Raw genomic sequence first — 27051 nt, 5'->3', positions numbered from 1 at the left:
GAAGGTGCATGCGCTGGAGGCTGTTGTGATGTGGATGGCTGTTGGGTGGGTGTGTGCCTGCGTTTGTGTATCTTGGGAGGGGGCGTCACAGACACACTGGGAGAGGACACAGGGGACGTGTGAATGGTAGTGGGGGTGGTGACTGCACGTGAGCGGGGTGTGTTGGTGGGTGTGCTGGTGAGGGACGTAGTGGCTGTAGAGGTAGTGCATGCAGGTGTGAGTGTAGACGAGACTGGGAGGGAGGAGGGAGATGAGGAGGAGGGGGACACAGTGGAGGCAGTGGATGTTGGTGTGTCTGCATGTGTGTGTTGCTTGCGTGAGTGCGTGTGGGATGTGTGGTGCTTATGTTTGCCTGAGCTTCCCTTGTGTGTTGAGGTGTGTGCAGGCTGGTCTGATGGTGTGCTTGGGATAGGCAGATGTACAGGGGATTGGGTCGGGTGGAGGAAGTTGGAGGGGGGAGGCTAGAGGCGGGGACAATGGCTGCCATCAGTGCTGAGGCCAGAGTCTGAAAAGCTCGGTGAAGGGCCGCCTGACCAGAATGAATGCCCTGCAGGAATGCATTTGTTTGTTGCAACTGCCTTTCTACACCCTGGATGGCATTCAAAATGGTAGCATGCCCAACAGTGACGGACCTGAGGAAGTCAATGGCCTCCTCACTGAGGGCAGCAGGGGTGACTGGGGCAGGGCCTGAGGTGCCTGGGGCGAAGGTGATGCCCACCCTCCTGGATGAGCGGGCACAGATGAAGGCTGAGGGGCTGCTGGGAGGGCGGTGCTGGTAGGGTGGGTGGCGGCTGTACCTGTAGATGCAGGGCACAGATGTTGCAGCCACCACAAGGGAGCTCCCATCAGAGGACGAGTCCGTGTCGCTGGTCTCAGCTCCTGTCCCTGCCGTGGAGCTCCACTCGCCCTCCGTCCCACTGGTGACTTCAGACTCCGTAGTGTCGCCCTCCATGGCCATGTGGGATGCAGCTCCCTCGTGCTCCGGTGCCACTGCTCCTCCGCCTGATGATGCTAATGCACACAAGAACAGGGAGACCACAAAAAGGGGGGGGGGAAACAGTAGAAAGACATGTTGAGTGCATGGATTACCACTACCGTTGGCAGACACGACAGACACAGAAGCCCCCTGCACTATGCCGCGCTCCTGGGCTCCACTGTTAAATTCCTGAGAAATGGCCTACAAGGCTATGGACGACATCTGCACACATAGAGGACACAGGGGCATGACTAGGTGTAATTGGCACTCTACAGAGGTGGGGTGCCACATGGCCTGCCTTACGGAGGGGCCTTGCCTACGGAACTCGCCCTGGCCTAGGGAAACCCACAGCCCTTCTCCCCCACCCAGACACCTCCACTGCACGCAAAGTCAGCAGAATGAGAGTGTACTCACCCCCTTGTGTCTGCTGTGATGCCCTCAAGCGCCCATCCAACTCCGGGTAGGCCACCGCCAGGATCCTGAACATCAGGGGGGTCATGGTGCGACGGGCACCCCTCCCACGCTGGGAGGCCATCCCCAGCTGGGCCTCCGCCGTCTTCTTGCTCCAGCGGCAAATGTCCTCCCATCTTTTCTGGCAGTGGGTGCTCCGTTTGTGGTAGACCCCCAGGGTCCGGACTTCGTTGGCGATGGCACGCCAAATATCTTTCTTCTGGTGGGTGCTGACCTACATGAAATGTGCAGGGGAAAAAGAGAAGTCATTACCAACTGCACCGTCAAAGTGATTGGCCCCCATCCCTACCCTTGCCATGTGGCACATGCATTCACCGTCTTTCATGCACGCAGCACTCTGCCACCTTCCTTCTTACATCCAGCCCTCTCCACTAAGGCATAGCCCATACAACATGCTCCCTGTGTACTTACCTGTTTGTCTGGAGGACTGTAGAGTAGCTTGTACCGGGGGAGGACCCCGTCCACAAATTTCTCCAACTCCTCCGATGTGAAGGCAGGGGCCCTTTCCCCAGACGCACGTGCCATTATCTCTTCCAGACCAAGGTCACAGCAGCACTTGCAGTGTAGGTCCTCTCCTGTCGAAGATCAGGTATCGAATGATTGAACAGATAGAAAATGGCGGTCACGTCTGCGGCGGTGCGTACCGTCACCGCCGGCGTACATCGTCATTGGCTCCTGGGACCTATAGGGTCCAATGTTAACCAATGCAGCATTGCGCCGCGGTCTTCGACCGCCTACTGCGACGGTGTACAATGCAAGCGCAGTTACCTCAAATCCCATTGTCCCACTTTAGAAGTCAGACAGCCGCCATTTCAGGGGCCCACATGGCTTCATTTTCAACTGCGTCACACAGACCTAGGACTAGACTCAACACACATACAGGCCACCTTTTGTGTATGGATGGTGTTCTGTGTAAACTGTGGGTACGTACCTCTGAGTTGGTTGACTCTGTGCTCGCTGTTGTCCTTCATAGGCACCGTCCACTGGTACATGTGAGGAGATGGCGGCATCCTCCGGTTTACCGACCGTTGGTGGACCTGTCGACAATGGAGGAGCGACATTTGATTATCACCTACAGGCTTGACCGTGCCACAATCCAGGAACTGTGTACCCAGTTGGAGCCAGACCTGATGTCAGCAATCCGCCATCCCACAGAAATCCCCCCTCTAGAGCAGGTGCTGTCAGTGCTCCATTTCCTTGCAAGTGGCTCATTTCAAACAACTGTGGCCATGGCATCAGGGATGTCCCTGCCTATGTTTTCCAACGTATTGTCCAGAGTGTTGTCTGCCCTTCTGAAACACATGCGGAGCTACATCGTTTTCCCTCAGGTGGAGGATTTGCCTACAGTGAAAGGTGATTTCTATGCCCTGGGACATATCCCCAACATCATAGGTGCCATTGATGTGACCCATGTGGCTTTGGTTTCCTCCCCCCCCCACAGGAGTGAACAGGTGTACAGGAACCGGAAGAGTTATCATTCGATGAATGTACAGATGGTATGTTTGGCAGACCAGTACATCTCCCATGTGAATGCCATGTTCCCTGGCTCAGTGCATGACGCCTGCATCCTGCGGAATAGCAGCATCTTTATGTGATGGGTCAACTCCAGAGGCACTGTGTGTGGCTATTAGGTGAGCACCTGGAAGCAAGTCATTGGGAATGGTTGTCTGGGCTGGGGTTATCCCTACAGGTTAGTGTGTGTCTAACAGTTGTCCCTTGCCATTTGCAGGTGACTCTGGTTACCCCAACCTGTCATGGCCTCTGACCCCAGTGAGGAATCCCAGGACAAGGGCAGAGGAACGCTACAGTGAGGCCCATGGGCGAACTAGGAGGGTGATCGAGCGAACCTTCGGCCTCCTGAAGGCCATGTTCAGGTGCCTCCATATGACAGGTGGATCCCTATTCTACTCACCAAAGAAGGTGTGCCAGATCATCGTGGCCTGCTGTATGCTTCACAAATTGGCTTTGCGACAACAGGTGCCTTTTCTGCAGGAGGATGGTCCAGATGGCGGTGTTGTGGCAGCTGTGGAGCCTGTGGACAGTGATGAGGAGGAAGCAGAGGAAGAAGACATGCACAACAGGGACTCAGTGATCCTGCAATATTTCCAGTGAGACACAGGTATGAATACAAACCTGCCTACTACATGTACTTTACCACTACTACCTCTCTCCTGTCTGTCGTACGATTTCACAGATGTGGGTCCCACTGTGTGATATCTGCTTAGATTCCTCATGGACTAAAGCTGTGTGACATAGGTATGTTTTCATTACTATTTTAAAAACATTTTAGCACTGTAATTGGTAATACACTATCTCAAAATCACAGACAGACTCCAGATCGTTTTGTGCTTTAGGTGTGTTTATTTAAATGCTCAATATTAGAGGGGGTAGTGAAATGGTGAGGGGTGATTGCGGAGGAGTGTCCATGGCAGAGTCCAGTCTATTAGTCTCACAGGCGCATTGCCCACATGGGCATAGGAAGTGGAGCTGGGGAAGTTTAATTATGGACAGGATGACAAAGTGGGACAGTAGGATGACAATCAGGGTGGTCTCATTTCTTGGCGGGGGTCTTGGTATCGTGCTCTGTCTTTGTCCTGGATCTCAGGGACCATTTGCGGGGTGGTTCTCCCTCTGCAGGGGGTGGGGTGCTGGTGTGGTGGTCCTGTGGCGGGGCGTCCTGTCCACTAGCGCCAGCGGAGGTGGTGGGCAGTTCATCGTCCATGCTAGTGTCAGGGACCCCTGGTAGTGCCACAGTGTCCCTCCTGGTGTTCACAAGTTCCTTCAGCACCCCTACGATGGTGCCCAGGGTGGAGCTGATGGTTCTGAGTTCCTCCCTGAAGCCCATATACTGTTCCTCCTGCATGCGCTGGGTCTCCGGAAACTTGGCCAGTACCATTGTCATCGTCTCCTGGGAGTGGTGGTAGGCTCCCATGATGGAGGAGAGGGCCTCGTGGAGAGTGGGTTCCCTTGGCCTGTCCGCCCCCTGTCGCACAGCACCCCTCCCAGTTCCCCTGTGTTCCTGGGCCTCCGTCCCCTGGACTGTGTGCCCACTACCACTGCCCCCAGGTCCCTGTTGTTGGGGTGGTGGGTTATCCTGGGTTCCCTGTAGTGGTGGACACACTGCTGATTGACGTGTCTTGGGGACGGAGGTATGGGCCCGCTGGGTGGGTGCTGTGCTGGAGTTTCCAGAGGGGGGAAGGTCTGTGGTGGCCTATGCCTGTGTGAGGGGAACCGACTGTCCAGAGGTCCCCGATGGTCCGGGCTGGTCATCTAGACCCAGTTGGACAGAGGTGCTGTCATCACTGTGGGCCTCTTCTGTTGGTGGTGTGGACCCTCCTGTCCGTTGATGTTGGGTAGGGGTCCTGCAGGGGTATAAAAGGATGTTTATTAAATCTGTGTGTGTAATGGTGTGCAATGGGTGGGTGACCGTGTACCCCAGTGCTAGCGTTCCTGTGTGGGAGCTTGTGTGATGATGGTTTAGGGGGGTGTATGGGTATGTGCAGTGGGCATGCTTTGGTGATGGGTGTCCATGCTTTGTTGTTGCATCCAGGGCTTGGTGTTGGGATGTGTGGTTTGTGATGTTGGGACATGTGTGAGGAGTTGGGGTGCTGGGGGTGAGGGTGGGGGTATGTGATAGCATGCAGTTAGGGCGGGGGATGTAATAGTAAAGCTTTGACTTACCAGAGTCCATTCCTCCACCTACTACTGCGAGGCCCTCAGGATGCAGAATCGCCAAGACCTGCTCCTCCCATGTTGCTAGTTGTGGGGGAGGAGGTGGGGGTCCGCCTCCAGTCCGCTGAACCGCCAGGTGGTGTCTTGAGACCACGGAACGCACCTTCCCCGTAGGTCATTCCACCTCTTCCTGATGTCCTCCCGATTTCTTGGGTGCTGTCCCACTGCATTCACCCTGTCCACTATTCTTCGCCATAGCTCCATCTTCCTTGCAATTGAGGTGTGCTGCACCTGTGATCCGAATATCTGTGGCTCTACCCGGACGATTCCCTCCACCATGACCCTGAGCTCCTCCTCCGAGAACCTGGGGTGTCTTTGCCGTGCCATGGGGTGGTGTAGGTGATGTGTGGGGTGGAGTGTGTGGTGATAAGTGTGGTGATATGTAGTGGTGTGTTTTGTGAGGTGTGTGCAAGTTGTGTGGGTGATGGTGTTGTGTGCCTGTGGATGCTGTTGTTCTTGCTGGTGGTGTCTCTCTCTGGCCTTCTTTCAGAATTTTTTGTCATGGGGGTTTGTGGGTGATGTGGGTGTGTGTTTTATATTGTATTGGGTGTGTGGGAGTGGTGTGTGTATGTGTATCAGGTGTGTGTATTTTGAATTGTCCAATGTGTTTTGTAAGAGTGTGTGTATTTTGAGCGCGGCGGTGTGTACCGCCAATGGAATACCGCGGTTGAAAGACCGCCGTGTGGATTCGTGTGTCGTGATAGTGTGGGCGTATTTCTGTTGGCGTGACGGTGAAGGTTTTGTTTTCGCCAGTTTATCATTGACCTTTGGTGTGGCGGACTTGTGTGGGTGTCTGACTTTTGGCGGATTCCGAAATGTGGGTCATAATAGCTGTGGCGGATTTCTGCGGTCGCGGCGGTGTATTGGCGGTCTTCTGCACGGTGGTAAGCGGGTTTTAACACCAATGTTGTAATGATCGCCAAAGTGTGTGCAGAATCAGAACAGCAGGGTAAAAACGAAATCAAGTTAGTCAATCCAATCAAGAAGAATACTCCTCAACAGTTACTCTTAACCCTTCAAACTCGAAAAAGGGTTTGGTTTTCTCCACCCGGCCTTATTACTATGGTCTACCAATTGAATCTCCATTGACATGGACCCATGGACATAAAAAACAACTACATGCCCATCATTGCTTAGCCGTGTACTACCTTCCTCAATTATTTCAACATTTCTTTAAAAGACTGCACCATGAATTTAGTCCCCCGGCATGCAAAATGAATTGAGGTGCCACTTAACCAACTAATTACAGCTGGCCTGCATGAGCGTAAACCCAGAGTCCTAAACATGTGTTTCAAGTACATTTTCCTTTGTGTTACAAGCACTGGACACACACAGAAAACATGAACAGTGAGTCTTGTTTAAACCCACAGAGGCGACAAGATTGAGTCTGGAACTGCTGCTTCCAAGAAGGGACCATGGCCCTCATTCTGACCCTGGCGGTTCCCTACCGCCAGGGCCAACGGGGGCGGGAGCACCGCCGACAGGCCGGCGGTGCTCCCTTGGTCATTCTGACCGCGGCGCTTTGGCCGCGGTCAGAACGGGAAAACCGGCGGTCTCCCGCCGGTTTTCCACTGACCCTTAGAATCCTCCAAGGCGGCGCAGCTCGCTGCGCCGCCGAGGGGATTCTGACCCCCCCTACCGCCATCCTGTTCATGGCGGGAAAGCCGCCATGAACAGGATGGTGGTAGGGGGGGTCGCGGGGCCCCTGGGGGCCCCTGCCGTGCCCATGCCCATGGCATGGGCACGGCAGGGGCCCCCTAACATGGCCCAACTAGGCTTTTCGCAGACACTGAAAAGCGCGACGGGTGCTGCTGCACCCGTCGCACGCCTTCCACTCCGCCGGCTCGATTCCGAGCCGGCTTCCTTGTGGAAGGCGCTTTCCCGCTGGGCCGGCGGGCGATCTGAATCAGATCGCCCGCCGGCCCAGCGGGAAAGTCAGAATACCCCTCGCGGTCAATTGACCGCGGGGCGGTATTCAGGCGGATTCCGACGGGCGGCCGGCAACCGCCGCCCGCCTAGGTCGGAATGACCACCCATGTCTTTGGATTTCAGCATTCCAAAACGCATTAGCATAAATTGATGTTTCAGAGCTTGGGTAAAGGACACTGATAGATATTCCTGACCCTGTAATGTTTTGTATAATGATAATATGGTCCAAGCATGTCGTCTTGAAGCATTGTGTTTTTATCTGTAATTAGGGACTGTGACCGAGTGGCAACGTTTGCCATCCGGTAAAAAGTTAGGTAATGACCCCATGAGCTTCTGGTATTACAGTGCTGTTGTTCCTCAATTTCAATCAGCATAGATTGCTGATGGTACCAATCTATTCTGCTCGCAGTCTCCAACATAATTTTATATACTCGCTTTTGCTCTGATATTTATAGTTTGTCAGCCCAAATTCTAAGCGTACCTGAGCTGGTGATACTGAATTTTGAATCTGGAACACTGTTTTGTAGGCCTTTATTTGAATATGGTTAAAAGAGACTGTTTCCTTGCCCAGGATTATCTCAGCCCCATATGTAACTGTTGGCATTAGCCATGCTGACATAACTGAAAGCAGATGATTATACGGAGGGCAACTTAGTTTTTGTTTTAGTATCTTGAATCCATAGATCAAGGATTGTGCCTTTGCATGAGCATCAGCAAGCTGAGGTTTGAAGGTCAGGTGTTGATCCACTATGAAGCCCAAGTATTTGTATGAAGGAACTACCTCCACCTCAGTTCCGTAATAAATCATGCAAATGTTTTACATTTTGGGTCTACCAATCTGACTACTTTAGTTTTACTCAAATTCGTTTCTAGACCTTGCTTAACCATTTAGCCAGTGAGTGCATCATTGCTGCGCTGTAAAACAACTGGTGTTTGAGTAATACTGTGTCATCTGCATACTGTAACCATGCCATTGCTCCCAGGGCCAGAATGGGCGGATGACTGTTCACAGGGTCAGGAGCATTGGCCAAGTCTGCAAGGTGTAAGTTAAACAGAGTAGGAACTAGGACACATTCTTGCTTCAGACCATTCACAGTTTGTATTCTATTGGTGACTTGGCCACCTTCTCCTGTGTCTTGCGCCCAAGTGCCGAGAATAACTGCACTCAATGAGCTGCTGGGGAGATCCCAACCTTTCAATGTTTCCCATAGGCGAGTTCTTGGAACATGATCAAAGGCCGGCTTACGATCAATAAAACACGTATATCATCAACTTTTCGGCAGTCTGGCTTTTATACCAAGCAAAGCCAATGCTGCCAAATTGGTTGAAGTCCCCAAGCCTGCTCTAAAGCCTTGCTGAGTTCATAGTATAAGCTGCTTCTCAGGTATCCATACCGATAGTTGTTGCAACAGACAAGATGCATAAAGCTTTGCTTCAACATCAGTCAAGGTTATTAGCCTGTAGTTTAATGAAAAAGCAGGATTACCCGACTTGTAAATTGGATGAAAGATATTGCCTTTCCATGCATCTGGAACTGCTTTATACCATGAAGATTGTGAAAAAGAAGTGGCAAATAGGAAGCCCAATATGTTGCATCTCCTCTAAAAAAGGCATCTGTCCAGTGGCTCCTTCCAATTTTAACTTCTTTATAATGCCTAATAGCTGTTCTATATCCATGAGAACATAGACCCTCAATATGAATGCAGGTGATCTCCTGACCACCATATTACGAGTGCTGAAGGATTTCAGCCACAATTTGGGCAGAAATCCTCCAGTAGTTGTGCTGGTGGTCGGAGGCGCAGAGGTGGTTCCACCACCGGCCCCGCCCTGCCAAAAGGACTCTGCCAGCCGTATTACGTCCTGTAATACAGCCTGGCGGTGTCCTGAAGGTGGGGTGCTGCCGGCGGTGGGAGCGCCGGGTCCCATCCCCTCAGGGAGGCGCACCTCTTCAGACGAGGTAAGTGTCCTCCGCAAGGGGGGGGTGTATGAATGGATGTGTGTGTATGCATGTCATGAATAGGGGTAAGGGACAGGGATCGTTCGTGCGTGTGTGTGTATCTGTGTGTAAATGTGGTGATAGTGATGCGTGTGTGGGTGAATGCTGGGTCAGGGTGCGTGTGTGCATGCATGTAGACAGGGGTGGGGGTTGTATGTGTCTGTAAGTGGAGAAGTGTGGCACAATGGTTAGAGCAGCAGACCCTGCTTCAGAGATCTGGCCCAGGACCAAGGTTCAATTCCCACCTCGGTGGGTCTTGTGCTCAATTCCCTTGGACCAGATAATTCTTGCCTCAGTGCCTACTCTAATTAATGGGTCCCACTCTGTACCTCTGGGCAGTAGCTTGCTTAATCTCCACAACGGCCCTGACAGCGCTTGGATGCCTGGCTTCACTCTGGGGGTTGCCCAGGAGTGGGTGCCTCAGAGGGAAAAGCCAGGAGGGGTTCCGCAGTGGTATGCGTACAGCGCCTTGAGACCCTAACGGGTGAGTAGTGTGCTATACAAGGGCAAAGTTTAGTTTAGTTTATGTTGAGGAGTGGGGGGAAGGGGTGTGCATGCGTGTCAATGGGGGTGAATGTAGTGTGTGAGTGGGGGTGTTGTGCGTGTGTGCGTATATGTGTGTATAGATTTGGGGGGTGTTGCAAGTGTGTGTGTTAGGGTGTGAGTGAATGAGGGTCAAGGTGTGCATGTTTGTGGGTGTTTGCGGGGGATCACTACTGAGAGCAGGGGGTGAGGGAGGTTACTAGGGGGTATGGGGATGAATACATTGCTAAAACATGGGCTTCCCAAATAGCAACATCTATACCTGCATTTGGATGTCGATTTTATCCATGGACTAGCCCATCACCAATTGCCAAAACGTTTTTATTATTCTTCTGCTTATTGTGCATCAGTAGCTTGGACCACAGGTCTTCATAATACTGCAGTTTTTCCGCCCAGCAGTCTTTCTTGTTTGTAATCTTAGTGTAAGGAGCCTCGATTTGTCAGGGTTTACACCTCATCGTGTATCTTCTGCCACTTTTTCTGTTTCTTGTGATACTTGTTTTTTGAGTTTGCACAGCTTCTGTTATACCATGGATGCCTTCAATGCCACCCTTAACTTTATTGTTTGCCTCAAACGCTGCAATCAAGCGATGTTCTTTTATGGTAAGTTAGTTCAATATTGAGTCACGTAGTTGCTTCCATGCCTTCACCCTTTCTCCTGGTCTCCATTCTGCTTTTTCCTGCTTTCCAAATTCTTTCTTAAGCTCTTCGATTGACCCTGCACAGCGGTACACGTCTTCCATTACTTTCTCAATTCCCGGCCCCTGTCATTTTTACTTTTTTGTATTACACGTCTTCGAGCAGTAATTATAATATTTGCAGACAGTAACCATTTCCATTTCAGCCGAATCTTTATAGATTATGGAAAGCGATCACTCTCTGGGCGTACATGAATGTTATAGGCGGAGACTAATGTCAGTGCTGCTTCACTTACGTGACATCTAGTGCTGATTTTTATGTTCCACTAGAGAAAGTAACAGGTGTTACGGGGTCCGCCCCTGAGTGGGTCATCAAGGGACGGAAGCCTAGATTTTCAAACGTTTTATTCAGATATGTTCTGTGGTATTTTAGTCCCCATTTTGTGAAGCCTTTACTCAAGTCAGAGTTGAAGTCACCAGACACAATGACGATGGCCTCCTGTACTGCCTCTGCAACATTTTTAGAATACTTAGCAGTATTTCCATGTTTTCCCTGTCTTGATCCTTGTTCGGGTGGATGTATACATTAATTAGCAGCAATAATGTGTTAGCACCAGATGGCTCCTCAAGTTCTAACTTAATTGGCAGCAGCCAGTCTATTTCCAATTAACTCTGGTTGAACGAAACGTTGTAAGGCCACCTTTAGGATGTCCAAATTTTATAGACTTTATTGCATAGACGTGCGTCCCGACATAGCCTGATATGTGAATTGGTTCCATACACTAGGGTTCCTGGAACATAATAATATCAAACTGCTGAACGAACTTCAACGCCTGCACATCAGTTGTCATATGTTTTAGACCATGGGCGTTCCAAGAGCATATATAAATGCTGTCATCTGCTGCCGTTTGCCACCTAGTTTTTCCATCAGGTCCACTTGCTACTATGATGGTTCGAAGATTGACACTCTGGGGGTCATTCTGACCTTGGCGGACGGCGGAGGCCGTCCGCCAAGGTACCGCCGTCAGAACACCGCACCGCGGTCGAAAGACCGCGGCGGTGATTCTGACATTTGCCCTGTGCTGGCGGGCGGCCGCCAAAAGACCGCCCGCCAGCACAGGGCAAATCAACCTTCCCACTAGGATGCCGGCTCAGAATTGAGCCGGCGGAGTGGGAAGGTGCGACGGGTGCAGTTGCACCCGTCGCGTATTTCAGTGTCTGCTGGGCAGACACTGAAATACTTTTTGGGGCCCTCTTACGGGGGCCCGTGCCGTGCCCATGCCATTGGCATGGGCACGGCTGGGGCCCCCAGGGGCCCCGCGGCACCCCCTACCGCCATCCTGTTCATGGCGGGAGAGCCGCCATGAACAGGATGGCGGTAGAGGGTGTCAGAATCCCCATGGCGGCGGAGCGCGCTCCGCCGCCATGGAGGATTCAGACGGGCAGCGGAAAGTCGGCGGTACACCGCCGACTTTCCGTTTCTGGCCGCGGCTGAACCGCAGCGGTCAGAATGCCCAGCGGTGCACCGCCAGCCTGTTGGCGGTGCTACCGCCGACCTCCGCCATGGCGGTAATTACCGCCATGGTCAGAATGACCCCCTCTGTCTGTTTACGGATCAGAGGCCGGCCAATATATAGTTGTTGGCTCATGCCCTGACGCAGCATATTTTGGTGCTTTACTATAGTTAGGTTTTCTCGATTGCTTGGGGTGATTTCACCTCTAACCGCTCCATTTAACACTGAGCCCCCCCTTCTCTTTTCCCAGGAGCAAGGGGCTGTGGTATTGAAGAGGTTCTAGTCTTTGTAACGCAATGCCCCATGAGCTCAAGGTGTCTTGCTGTTCCACAATGTGAGCAACAATGGCTGAAGAGGCCCAGCAAGTTAACGTTGCCTCCTTATCCCTCTTATTCGGATGGGGGATAAACTCCACTGATTGAAGCTCTGTCGTGGTGATGTGGGCCAGGGACTGAATTTCCTTTATAGGTTTGATGATTGTTCCTCTATTTAAAATGTCGAAAGGCCCCTTCGAATTATAGCGAGGGATTAGGAAGAGTTTGTTATCACCTGAATCCACTTTATGATGGGATATCTGGCATCCTGGTAGTCTTAATGCCAGCATGTTGCTTCCCTTAAGGTGATATTGTAAATTCGGGCATTTTTGAATTACTTCAAGGTTTTGGTTGTTTTCCCAATATTTACCTGCTTCCTACCCAGCATTGTCCCATTGAGTCTCCTGGTCTGTACTCCTGCAGAGGTTGCTTGCCGCACCCTTCCGCTGTTCAGTGCTTCCTCCCCAACAGCCATTAGTTATTGGACTTTTTTCCTTGAGTTACTGGTTTTGCTGTTTCAGTTGACTTCTACATGCGAAGGCTGCCAGCCTGGAGTTATCCTGGCTATCTTTGTGCTTTTCTTTGTCGTTTCATTTCCCTTTTAGTAAGTGTGGTAAGTGAGGGCTCGTTCACTGCGGCTCATTAGAAACTTCTCCTACAGTCCCACCCCTGGCGGGACTTGTTTCCTGGGTACTGAGGCTCTTCTCCTGCCAGGGGAAATAAATAGACTGTGAGTTTTTACTTTCCTGAGTCACGCTCCAATCTCCTTTGGGCCATGGGCAACTGCCTCACAGCACCTCACAGCTCCCTCTGCAGCTCCTCTCGTGCCCTTTTCCTCCCTGACCTCGAGACCACAAGTTGCTGGTTTCAGCCACTGGTTTCCAGCGGCCTCGGGTCCCCACAAACTCCGGCCAATATCTGCCCTCCTCTAGGTCAGGCCGGGCCAAAATCGACTGCCTAAGGGGGGAGCTGTCAGGCCCCTCAATTCGAGGTTCACTCAGGATCCGCTCGAGGTCCGCTCCTCGTAGCATCGCCCGGCAGCACCCCTCAGAGAACCTCGTTTGCGGTGGCGGGTGGCAGCTCTCTCCTCGTGCTCCCACTCCTCTCTGCCATCAAGCACCCGGCAACAGCGTCAGCAGTGTCATTTCAAAATTCTCCCCAAAATCATGTAATATTGATGTTGCACAGGCTCAAAACAACCCTGGGCTGTTCTTATACCCCGAGTCAATCTACAAAACACTGCTGCAAGCTCACTTACATCCCGACTTTCAGGCACTAGATTCTGGCAGAAAAAAACATTGGAAATATCCAAGGTTGTTTCATAATTTTTGCCCACTATTTTGCTAATTAGTGCTGTGCTGTGTGCATTTTGTATTGCATATGTGTGTGTATGAGTGTTTAAGTGTCTGTAATCTAAGACTATTCTGTATGAATATTCTGATTTTGCAACAGGGAATGATGGGTTATTCAGTGCAGACACAGGGTTTAATTACTTCCTGGTACTCGAGTTGTGTGAAACTGTCTCTCACTGGCACTTTAGGCTCATGTTTGATAGGATATTGAGGTTGAGGCTGGGGTGTGGACCTCATAGGTATTACATCTTAGGGGGAATCTTTATCCCACCCTATGCGGTTGTGGTACAGCACGTGAGCCTACGGTATAGCCCAATCAGCAGCACAAGCTTCCTTTACCACATCTGGAACTAGGACTGTGAAAGGAAGCAAAATCACATCTTCCCCATGTGGGAGCTTGTGGACAAATTCAGATGGGCAATCTTTTTCTGCCAATAGAAATCACATTTCGAAATTTCCCAAAATATTACTTCAATAGCTCCCTCTATTTGGATATTTAAGTCATAAACCCTGGAGGAGGGGGAGACGCAACTGTTCACTGTATCTATGACAGAAAGTCATAGTTGCTGTCACATCCAGAAGATCTATAAGATTCTGACAACAAACGGTGACCTTTGTCACGATGTCCTGCAGAGTCGCTCCCCACAACCTGTTCTTCAACAATGTTCTCAGTGTTGCTGGCATGTTTAATGGAAATTGCTGCCACATTGTCCTTTTTAAATTGGGTCTTTTATTGGGGAGATTTGTCTTCCTTTTTAACGTAAGTTTCTGTGGAACGTTGTCAGCTTCATGTAGTCAGTGTGATGTTCTGACCGGCCCACTCTCTCACTCAGTTTAACCAGCATGTCCTGAAAGGAATGAGAGGGACATGTATTAGTACATTGGTAGCTATCAGGAGTTCTCTATTTTGGAGATTATGGCCCTCATTACAACCCTCGCGGTCAAAGACGGCCAGGGCTGTTTTGGTGATTGCACCGCCAACAGGCTGGCGGTGCAATCTTGCCTATTTCGAGTGCTGCAGAAGTGCCGCGGTTGCACCGCCGGGACTGGCGGTTTTCCGCCACGGTGGTCCCGGCGGTTGTAATCCGCCAGGGCAGCGCTGCTCAGGGGATTACAAGTCCCCTTCCTGCCAGCCTTTCCATGGCGGTCGGAACCGCCATGGAAAGGCTGGCGGAAAGGGGAGTCGCGGGCCCCTTGGCACAGCCCCATACAGCTTTTCACTATCTGCACAGCAGACAGTGAAAAGCGCGACGGGTGCAACTGCACCAGTCGCACGACCCCAACACCGCCAGCTTCATTTGGAGCCGGCTCCCATGTTGAGGCCCACAACCCGAGTTTCCGCCCGCCGGCCCAGCGGGGATGTCATAATGGGCATGGCACAGCGGTTACAACTTGGCGGAGGCCCTATATCTTATTACAGAGGTCACCGGTTGTGGAGATTTCCCTCTCTGTCTTCTTCTGCTTTTGTTTTGTTTTTATCGCAGCATTTTTTAGAACCCTCTTGTGCTTGTTTAGTACCTTCCTTCGGGTTGGCACTCTGAATTTGTGGTTTAGCTGATCTGTCCCACAGACTATCCCGACCTATACTAGTATAAGTTTCAGAGACAATAGTTGGCAGCTGGCGCTCCTGGGTCTGTTGAGGAATCTCTCAGAGCTACTGGCGAATGACCAAAGCTGCTGCTTACTTGTTAATATTGTGTAAGATGGTTAAGGAGACTGTGTCAAAATTACGCATCAGTTTCATTCCCAAGTACAGGGACAGGGCTGCTCCTTGTTCATTTTGAATTTGTTTTAGCACTTTCATCGAATTGGCAAGTTTCGGGGTACCATGAATGGTAGTGTAAATTGCAGCAAAGACTAACCTCAATGGCGCTGTTCTCTAGAGAGGGAATCATTCCAAATGCATGCACTCTGTGAGAATTCTATGTTTACAGAGGGGTCCTTTATAGGGAAACACTGCTTCCAGCTAATTTTTTTTGTGCTGTCAAGAACAGAATCTTTTCCCGTTCCTTGGGTGCTTTGCCCAATAATGAGTGCACTGTTTGAGGATAAAATCCTGTAACGGCCAATTGATGGACAGCTGGAGCAGCCTCGTTGGGGTGATGTTCAAAGTCCGCATTACAAACTGTATTAGTCATCTATATATTGCTACTAGCTCACTGTAAAATGTCTGTACATCATCTACTTGCATAGCCTGCACATTGGGATGTGGTGTGTACGTGGCAAACGTGGGTCACGCTGGTCTGTCATTACTTAAAAGACCTAATCTCACAGATTGTATTACATGTGGAAGGGCACCATCAAACCAGTTTTGGTGGTCTTGATAAGAAAGTGGTATTTTTAAGTTTTGGTAAGCTTGGCACTGCTGTAGTACGTTAACTATTCTGTAGGTGTGTAATGTATTTGAGGTGTCATTTACTTCAGGAAAACTGACCCGAGAATAAAAAATTTCTGTTTGGTATGCTTCATGAGCTTCCATGACAAATGTGACTTCCCCACCCTTCTCTCTTAAGCTATTGGCTAGTAGAAACTGTGTATGTGCTTGTCTTCGGTTTTCCAGGGTGTCTATGGCATTTGCCATGTTGAGGAGAGGGCATCAGAGTTGGGAACATCATTGGGTGAATACATCCTTTTTAAGGTTCAAGCTTGAACAACCTACAGTCTAGATGGGTGCTCCCTATTCGGCTGAGGAGGACTGTCCCTAAGACCACTGACATCTCCTTATAATGGAACTTAGGGTACCTTAGGGTGTGTGAGACAGAGATACTTAGGAGACTCGTAAATTAGTGCCAACACCATCATTTGCGGCACCATGTCATACAGACCTTCGTATCTCAATGAGACTGCTGGATGAGGGTCAGCAGCACCTCTGCTTGTAGGTGACTGAGTCACTCCTGCACCAGTTGGCAACTGTCGGCCCAACCCTACCGGCTCTCTAACAGCACCTCACCAAAACCCAGATAGTAAAGGTGATTTCTGGCACCCTAGCGCATGGACTCTGAAATCTCTCCAGGAAATTGCGGTGGAACAAGTGTTACCCTTGTCTCTTGTTGGCAATAGGGGCCATATTTATACTTTTTCACGCAAAACTACGTTAGCACATTTTTGCGTGAAAAAGTATAGCGCCGGCTATCGCCATTCCAAGATGCCGGCTGGGCGCCATATTTATGGAATGGCGCTAGCCGGCACGAATGCCCTGTTAGCGCCCTGGGAAAGGACGCTAACAGGGTGACAGAGGCATAGGGGAAACCAGGGCTCGTGCGCCGAATAATGGTGCTACAATGTTCAGAAGCAGAAAAATTGCCTCTAAGCAGTGTAGCGCCATTTTCTGGCGCACAACCCCCATAGACATAGCTCCGGTCTTACTAAAGGCAGGAGCCATGCCCACCACCACAATGGCCGTGCCCAGGGAATGGGCCAGCGGGCCAGCCAGTGACGTTCAGGGGGCCTCATGTCAGGGCCCCTGAGCGGGGTAATAGAAAAAAATTATACTTACCGGGACTTACCTGGGATGGGTCCCCATCCTTAGGTGTCCTCCTGGTGTGGGTGGGGGTGTTCCTGGGGCCAGGGAAGGGCACCTGTGGGCACTTTCCATGGTCTCTGACCACGGAAATATGCCTATAGGTCCCCTACGCCTGTCCATGCCCAGGCGTTAAATAATGGCGCTAAGCAAGCTTAGCGCCATTATTTAAGGCCCCCATCCCCCCTGCTGGATTATAGCACCGGGGATAAATATGGCGCAAAGGCCATATCATCCTTATCTGAACGGGAACGCCTACCTTGAATCTCATTGACGCAAGGTAGGTGTTCACGTCCAGAAAACAATGTTAACTCCATAACTTTGGCGCTGGACGTGTCTAGCGCCAAAGTATAAATATGGAGTTAGGTTTGGGCTGAATTAGCGGGAAAAGAAATGATGCTAATTCAGTGTAAACCGAATATAAATATGGGCCTAAGTCTCTTACCCACATACAGGCAAGAAAGGAGATACAGGATCATTTTCAATACATTTATTGAAAAGACTGCAATCTGTGATAAAACGCATAAGATTCAATGATTAGGGTAATTATGAATAAGAAATTCATGACTGAGAGAATAAACAATGTGAATATGAACAACCCTAACATATTGCAATAAACATGAATATGCAAATTCTTCTGTGAAGGGTATTTTCTACCCTAATGAGAGCAAGGCATGATAAACCTAATGTGGCCATGCCATGTCCATGAACGCGCCCCAACACCCATTACCTTAGCACAAGGTCGTCACAAAGGCTGAGATCTGCTGCGAAGTGACGTGCAATATAGATGGAATATCCTGGGCGGAACACCCTCTAATGACCTTGGTCTCTCAAGGTATTTTTATAGGCACGCTACTGTTCGCGCAAAAATTCTGCCAAGGGTACGTACCTAAAAGTTAGATTGGGTGTGCAAACTTGCATCGGCAATATCGTAACAAACACCTGACCTGGTCACATTCTGTAACGTAAAGCAAAACATCATGATGACACTCTAGTACATACATTACCGATAATAATGCTTCCACGGAGTGGCACATGATTATGAAATAAAAACACTTACTCTAAAATGCAAGCTGTGCTAAAAAGAATAAAACTAATATTAAAAACAGAGCATGGTGTCTAGGTGAAAGGACAAAGGCCTGCAAGCCGAAGCTAAGCTAAACCCTGCGCCCAGGCAGGAGACTAAGATGAACCACATCCACCTTGGTTTCTATGCTTTACTGGGAGCTATGTCTCTGGGCTCAGCAGAATCTCCTTTCTCTCGAGGTAGTGCTTCGTCTGGGAAGGGAGAATGGGCCTGCAGACTTCCTGAGCAGGAGATTCCCTTCCTCATGTCTCTCTGCTTCCCCCCTCCGCTCAGATTCAGTCAGCCATGGCTTTGTGAATTTGCCACATAGGACTGCGCCTTTCTCCCACAGCGGTGCAACTCATTCCACCCAAGAAGGGTAGGGTGACAGGCACCCTATAGCCGTTCCTTGGCCTCAAGGCCTTTTCCAGAGATTTCCACACTAATTCCAAGATCCCTAAAGAAGATCCTGGAAGATCAGGCAGTGGAGTTCAGGAAAATGTGAATTCCCGACCTTTGAAAGTGGAGTCATCCCCTCAATAGCAGTTTTGCCACTCATCTCTCTCCATTGAAGGTTCCCCTTCTGAAGCCAGACTTCCTCAAGCGATTGAGGATGGTTGCATGGTCACAGGGCTTTAGCCAAGAGATGCTCAGCTGAAGTGGCAGAGGGTATCCAACTTTCTAGGAAGCCCTCAGCCCTGAAGGCTTATATTCGTCACTGGTGAAAGTTTGAGTCATGGTGGAGGATAGAGGCCTATCTCCTGGTTCTTGGGCTCCCATTAAACCCTTAGATTTCTTAAGGAATGGGTCCTTGTTCATGTTGGAACTCACTGTAACTGCTATCAGACCCCAAGCGGCATTGATTTAAGCTCTGAGTGGTGCTGATGTTGCCCTGGTGCCCACACTAGCCTCCCAGCTTCTAAGAAGCCTTTTTTCTGCCTAGGCCTAATGTGCCACATAACTTTATGCCACATTACTCACTCCAATCAGGCGGGAGAGCATCAGCAAAGTTTTGGGCTCATGTTTTGTCTTCTGTTTATCACCCTTGATTTGTTTAAATCTTTTTTAAACTCACTGTCATATCACAAAATGTGGTGCCAGCTTCCTTTTTGTTATGTGAAAACCTGAGAACCAATCACCTTCTGCTTGGGGATTTGCTCACTCCGTGAGGACTGGGACACAAAGACAGCATTAAGGGATATGGCAGCCCTCCTTGAGGAACTTCCTTATTTGGGGCAAGTAATAGAATTCTGTGGAGCAGACTGTCTGATTACTACACAAGGACTGTGACTGTCAAACTTCTCAGATCTTCAGTCGGCAGCAGCCATGATGCAGCCCACACTTTGGGCACCTAAGCAGATAGTGCCTCCCAAAGGAGGAACATCCCTTAAAGGTAAAAGAAACCACCAATGAACTCTGTAAGGCTCCAAGATGACAATGGGAGAGAAAATGGATCCAGCAGACAGAAGCAGGACACGGGAACAGACTTAGAGACACAGACAAGGGCAGAGAACCACCTACCAAAGCTCGGAAACAGCTTGTGGAGTGTTGCATTGAAAGGGTGAAGACAAATTCAATCCCTATACCCCCTTGGACAGGAAGATACCTCATGGATGATGCTGTCATGTTGGATTGGAAAGGTTCTAAAGAACACAAATGGAATGGCTGCCACCTTGGATCGGGTATATAAGAAACCCCATGAAACCTTCATAAAGGATTACGGGAAGGAGAAAGGATGAATTATCAGGGGCGACTCCTCCTCAGTGGTGGAGAGGTGTCACTCCCTGGCTGAGCCAGGTGATGCAAAATAAAATAATAGTTTGCTATCATTTTTTTTTTCACTGCTGCCAGCAGTGTGTAGAGGGAGAAGAGGAGCTGGGCTGGGCTGCGAGAGGTGGGAGGGAAGAGGAGGGGGGAATGCACTAAGTGCGCATGTGTGTTCGGATGGCCGTCTGATGCCGACCAAACACACATGCACACTAAGGTTTCTCCAACCCAGCTGTAAACACAGCTGGACTGGAGAAACAGCACGGACCCCAGGCTTGTGTCTGAGCAGCAGTCCGAGCCACTCAGACCAATCCTGACGCTGCTTTAATGCTATTTGTAGCATGTAAGCAGTGCCAGGATTGCTGGGGAGCCTGCACCGGTGTCCCAGACACCATAGGAAGGACGTGGCGGCTGGAGACGAAGGGAGATGGGTGTTGCAACAGAAATGGTAAGAGTTTTCTTTTTTTTTTATAAACCTTGCTTCACCATGGTCCTCCCCCAGTCCCCCACCCCACCAGTTGACCTATGAGGCAGCCACCATTGTGATCTGTGCCATTCTCCAGCATGATACATGGGGAGCTTACCACCAGAGAGTGCAGTGGTGGCCAGCCACAGTGAAGAAATAGCTTTAGGTGCACATGGAGGCCCACTGGATTCACTGCTGACCTGTAGGTGAGTGAGAAGCGCATCCCACTGTAAAGCGCAGCACGAGGGAAGCTGTCACAAAGTGGCCTGCGGTAGATAGGAATACCTGGACTCGGAGTAATGAAGCCTACCAGTAAGTAAATAGGTCACTTACCAGGCTGGGTCATTCTGTTGTCAGGTCTTCACCTTCACAATAAATATACATTCACGCATTGAATGAATTATCTGGTTATTAAAGACACAGAACATTCTTATCACCAGTGTCTGAATACCATAATGGCGGTATTTGTAGAGCTCATGTTCACTCAAGAGGAGGCCTCTTGGCACTAGTGACAGGGAGGAGATGCTTCTGCCACCTAACACAAAAGTACACATTGTATCGACGTCTTGAGGGTACAGGGAAGACTGCACCCACTGGGATTTGAAAGTCTGTCCATGAGATCAAACATTGATATCTGTGCTGGGTGCATTAGGCCACAGGCCCCCTAGACTGGTTTAAGGACCTCAGATGTTTAATGCGCAGTTAGAGGCACAGGCGTGGCTTTCTGGGCTTGCGTGCCCCATATTTCCTATAGAACATCTCACTCTGCTCACATGGGATGAACCAGGGATTCAGCCTCTCACAGGGGCATCCAATGTTCAGGTTATTAATACATTGGAGGGCACTGAGGCTCCAAGGTTCTGCCCACTGGAGCTGGAGAGCCAATTACACAATTCCTTACTGTTTGAGGTCTGGAGCACCTGGGCCTACAGGGTGGCTTCCTGGGTGGGTCACAGCATGACATGAGCCCCCTGGATGTGCTGAGGGGTCAAGGACAAGCAAGCCTAAGGAAGGACCAATCATGAGACATGGAGTATCACTGGGTGACTGTCCCACCTCTGTTTCTGGTATGTGGGAGATGAGGGCATCCGGCGAGGCACGATTCATCGTGCCCTGTGCCCTTAGACATCAGGTTCTGGGATCCTCTGATGTCAGGATCTGTATTCCTCTGATGTCAGGATTTGGTTCCTTTGATATTAGGATCCGGATTCCTTCGACATCAGGAACTGGACTCCTCTGATGTCAGGAACTGGATTCCTCTGACGTCAGGATCTTGATTCCTCTGGCATCAGGATCTGGTTCCTTTGATGTCAGTGTAGGAGGCTGGCCTGGTTTGTAGTGGTACCAAGGGGTACTTACACTCTGCACCAGGTCCAGTTATCCCTTATTAGTGTAGAAGAGGTGTCTAGCAGCTTAGACTGTTAGAAAAGGTAGCTTAGCAGAGCAGCTTAGGCTGAGCTAGGAGGCATGTAAAGCTCCTACTATACCACTGGTGTCATATGCACAATATCATAATAAAACACAATACACAGATATACTAAAAATAAAGGTACTTTATTTTTATGACAATATGCCAAAAGTATCTCAGTGAGTACCCTCAGTATGAGGATAGCAAATATACACAAGATATATGTACACAATACCAAAATTATGCAGTAATAGCAATAGAAAGCAATGCAAGCAATGTACAGTCACAATAGATTGCAATGAGGGCACATAGGTATTGGGGCAACACAAACCATATACTCTAGAAGTGAAATGCGAACCACGAATGGACCCCAAACCTATGTGACCTTGTAGAGGGTCGCTGGGACTGTAAGAAAACAGTGAGGGTTAGAAAAATAGCCCACCCCAGACCCTGAAAAGTGGGTGCAAAGTGCACCTGTAGTGCTTTCCTCTTATTTAGTTTCTAAGCACTAACATAACACAACAGAAATGCACTTCTGAGGTCAAAGAAGACTTTTATTGTTATTTTATTCTTCCCCAACCACAATGTTTATGAATGAATGACGAATTAGTAGCTTTCAAGTCCGCGTTAATCAAACAAAATATATCAGTTTGCAATATACACAGCAGGTTATATTTATAAGATATTGAATGCAAAGCAAAACAAATACTTCACCGTGTAGGAACTATTTACAGCTACATCTTTCTAAGGTCTGCAAGCTGAGACCCCTGTCAGCCGCGAGAAAGAGTGTCATCTACCCACACGGGATGCTGGCAACTGGCGCCAAGCTCCAGCACGAGGTCCGGCAGATTCGAATCTGACTCTCTGCAGCCTGTTACATTCGTTACAAAGGTGTGCCCCCTCCTCTCAGACCTGGGAAACTGAGCAAGCCTTTTGGAGACTGGCCAGGTCTCCAAGACTACTCCTGTTCCCAAGCTCAAGGGAAGAGAAACGACGCCCATGTACTCTCTCTTATCAGGTCTAGTCTACTGTGAGAGCAAAACATCTTGGTTCTCTGGTGCAAAAACACAGCTTGGAAAAATACAGAACTCCACGTTAAAGGCAATGGGCAGCTAACCTAAATATCAAATGCAATGTCATGTTAAAGGCAATAGGCAGCTAACCTAAATATCAAATGCAATGTCTAGTGTCATGTCAAAGCCAATAGGCATCTAAGCTGAATACAAAATACAATGTCTTATATCATGTCAAAGCCCATAGGCAGCTGAGCTGAATACAAAATGCAATGTATAATATCATGTCAAAGCCAAAAGGCAGCGGAGCTGAATACAAAATGCAATGTCTAATATCATGTCAAAGCCAATAGGCAGTTAAGCTGAATATCATGTCAAAGCCAATAGGAATGCAATGTCAAAGCCAATAGGCGGCTAGACTGGATACAGCATGTCAAAGCCAATAGGCAGAATACAGAATGTAATGGCTAATGCAATGTCAAAGCCCATAGGCGGCTAAACTGAACAAAACATACCATGTGCTACTGGTGAACATTGAGCAACTAATATGCGCAGTGGTGAAACACAAAGTCATTGGTCAAAACAAAACTTTATCAAATGGCAGGACATTCCGCCCTTTGACCAATGAATTTTTGTTTCACATATCTCATATTTCAAAAAAAAAAAAAAAAACATCAGCACAAAAAAAACATTATGATCAAAGCAATCCCTGTAAAGCAATAGAAGTGAATTAACACATTGATTTCATAACCTTTCACATCAGATACATCTATACAGAAAAGACTGGGCAATTTTTTTTTTTTTTTTTTTTTTTTTTCTGAATGAGTCTCTAATTCAACAGTGTTAGCAATTTGATGTGGCATGAGTTCTGCTCATGTAAAGGTGCACGGTCCACCTGAAAGGTTTTCTGGAAGGTAAGCAAAAGTCAGAGTTCCATACGAGAGGGAAAAAAAAGAAAAAAAAAAAAACAGCAAACAAGTTGAACTTGAACTGAAGGCGCAGTTTGCGCAAAATGGATCCATGGCGCTGGCACTTTACTCAGCCAGGTTCAGGTTGGGGATTCGGTCCCTTCCCCGACCCCACACGCACACACCGGAAGGGGGACCACACAGCGCACTCAGGGACAGTGGCGAAACGTGGTCGGATCTGCAAAAGAAACAAGTATGACTTTTCTTGCAAATAACATTTTTCATTTAAACTGCACCCTTCCTCTTTCTTTCCCTGTTTTATAATCAGCAGGACGTTTTTGGGGCCCTTTGTTATATTCTCTGCAGGTTCTGGAGGGTCACTTGGGGCGTCAGCCCACACATCAGCACTGAGGTTTTTATCTGCTGCGCCACAGCTCCCCTTTTCTTGCACTGTCAGAAGGGCTGGGGCAGACTCATTCTTTACCAAACCTACATTCACTGCATTTTTGTCAAGTTGGGCCATTCTGTCTCCAATTTGTATGAATGAATCAGATTCTTTTCTAGGTATCAGCATAATTTCGATTTTTCCTTGGTAATTTGCAGCAATCACTCTCCCTAAAACCTGATCACTTTGCCATTTCTGTTCTGGTAACTTTCCTCTCCCCAACTGCTCTGTGACTGCTTGCATGACAGATTGCTTTTGTGCGTGCTGCACAGTTTTTATCAAATCTAGGGGAATGTGCATCTCTCTCATCTCTGCCCACCTGTAAGTGGCTTTTTCACATTTCTGGTGCACCCACATAGCCATCCCCACTAAGGCAGAATTCTGGGTGAACACTTCTCTCTCTGCATTTTTCTCATTAACATCTGCAAGGTAATTGAACCAGTTAGGTGCTAAAACATTATCAAAGAACCAAAAATCAGCGTAAAAATGACACATCTCACGTAGCTCTTGCTTTAAAATCTGACACACATTATACAACTCTGTTCCTTCTACGGTGCCAGAAAACAACATTTCAGTCAATGAATCATCAGTAAAACAAACATGCTTTTTATCTTCAGTAGACACGAATTCAAATGGTGCACACAATTTCATTGGTAATTCTTTTACCTGTGGTACTCTAGCCCTGTCTTGCAAGTACCAGATCCAATGTATGATTCTAGCTAGGGGCAGTATTTTCTTCCCTTGTTCATGATTTAAATGTACATAAGTATTTCCTTCTTGCACTGCGCAAAAACCTAAAGTCTGCATTATTTCATTTGCCAAATCACACGCGCGCAGTTGCATATTATTTTTCACAGTGACCATATACAACAGTGTTAGGATTTCTCTCAAATGAGGGCTATTCTTTTTCCAAAAATCAAACAAGCTAATGAAACTCGGGGTGTCTTGCTCTAAAATCCTTCGTTTTACTTGTGCATTTTGCAACGGTAACTCGTAAATCACATTCTCGTCCGTGTTATCAGTTAAGGAATGCATTTTGGCTGCCAAAAACCCTGGCTCACACGGAAACTCAGTGCAGCTCGGAGCTGTCTTAACCCCCTCATTACTGGAATGGGACAAGAAAGATTCTTCAAAAACAGCCCTTTTATAACTTTCCGTCTTATTTTGAATTATTGTATCCTGGCTAATTTGCTCACGTAAATTCCTATTTTCATGTTCCAACTTCCTACATTTCTCCTGCATTTCTCTGTAAGCAGATAAAGGTATCCAGACCTTTCTGTCATCATTACTTCCAAAACACACTTTTTCTACATATATACAACAGGAATTATTTCTCAAAACAACATCAGGCATTTTAGCTACACATGCATTTTCTTCTGTAATTCCCCAAACAGAAAACAATTCACAGTTTTTCTTAGCACCATCAGGCAGTTCATCAACACATGTATTCTCAGACATGGTCTGCCGTGCTACTGTGATTCTCCAAACAGAAAACAATTTCTGTAATTCTCCAAACAACAAAAAAACAATTACACTTTTAAAGTGTGCACTTAGAAATCTACTAACTCGTCAAACCCCTTCTTAATCACCTCTTAATGACCGACCCCACTTCTGGTACCAATTGTAGTGCTTTCCTCTTATTTAGTTTCTAAGCACTAACATAACACAACAGAAATGCACTTCTGAGGTCAAAGAAGACTTTTATTGTTATTTTATTCTTCCCCAACCACAATGTTTATGAATGAATGACGAATTAGTAGCTTTCAAGTCCGCGTTAATCAAACAAAATATATCAGTTTGCAATATACACAGCAGGTTATATTTATAAGATATTGAATGCAAAGCAAAACAAATACTTCACCGTGTAGGAACTATTTACAGCTACATCTTTCTAAGGTCTGCAAGCTGAGACCCCTGTCAGCCGCGAGAAAGAGTGTCATCTACCCACACGGGATGCTGGCAACTGGCGCCAAGCTCCAGCACGAGGTCCGGCAGATTCGAATCTGACTCTCTGCAGCCTGTTACATTCGTTACAAAGGTGTGCCCCCTCCTCTCAGACCTGGGAAACTGAGCAAGCCTTTTGGAGACTGGCCAGGTCTCCAAGACTACTCCTGTTCCCAAGCTCAAGGGAAGAGAAACGACGCCCATGTACTCTCTCTTATCAGGTCTAGTCTACTGTGAGAGCAAAACATCTTGGTTCTCTGGTGCAAAAACACAGCTTGGAAAAATACAGAACTCCACGTTAAAGGCAATGGGCAGCTAACCTAAATATCAAATGCAATGTCATGTTAAAGGCAATAGGCAGCTAACCTAAATATCAAATGCAATGTCTAGTGTCATGTCAAAGCCAATAGGCATCTAAGCTGAATACAAAATACAATGTCTTATATCATGTCAAAGCCCATAGGCAGCTGAGCTGAATACAAAATGCAATGTATAATATCATGTCAAAGCCAAAAGGCAGCGGAGCTGAATACAAAATGCAATGTCTAATATCATGTCAAAGCCAATAGGCAGTTAAGCTGAATATCATGTCAAAGCCAATAGGAATGCAATGTCAAAGCCAATAGGCGGCTAGACTGGATACAGCATGTCAAAGCCAATAGGCAGAATACAGAATGTAATGGCTAATGCAATGTCAAAGCCCATAGGCGGCTAAACTGAACAAAACATACCATGTGCTACTGGTGAACATTGAGCAACTAATATGCGCAGTGGTGAAACACAAAGTCATTGGTCAAAACAAAACTTTATCAAATGGCAGGACAGCACCTAAGTTCCCTAGAGGGCACAGAAGTTGTGATAGGGGAATTCTGCAAGGAAGACCAACACCAGCAATGCAGCAATGATGGATTTCCAGACAAGAGTACCTGTGGAACAAGGGGACCAAGTCCAAGAGTCACGATCAAGTCGGGAGTGGGCAGATGCCCAGGAAATGCCAGCTGTGGGTGCAAAGAAGCTGCCACTGGATGGTAGAAGCTGTGGATTCTGCA

General features: G+C 48.5%; 1 long non-coding RNA gene across 1 annotated transcript; it reads right to left on the bottom strand.

Annotated features, from left to right (window-relative positions):
• Positions 1-22308: 22308 nt before the first annotated feature.
• On the bottom strand, positions 22309-26802 carry LOC138266505 (uncharacterized). The gene is made up of 3 exons (XR_011199528.1): positions 25920-26802; positions 24378-24480; positions 22309-23851 (listed from the first exon to the last, which is right to left on the bottom strand). It is a non-coding gene; the product is annotated as an uncharacterized lncRNA (long non-coding RNA).
• Between the last annotated feature and the right edge of the window lie 249 nt (positions 26803-27051).

Source organism: Pleurodeles waltl, chromosome 11 (genome assembly GCF_031143425.1).
Source record: "Pleurodeles waltl isolate 20211129_DDA chromosome 11, aPleWal1.hap1.20221129, whole genome shotgun sequence".
In the NCBI taxonomy this organism is placed as follows: Eukaryota; Metazoa; Chordata; class Amphibia; order Caudata; family Salamandridae; genus Pleurodeles; species Pleurodeles waltl.
Note: the sequence above shows the minus strand (reverse complement) of the source record. Positions and strands in the feature narration are given on the sequence as shown.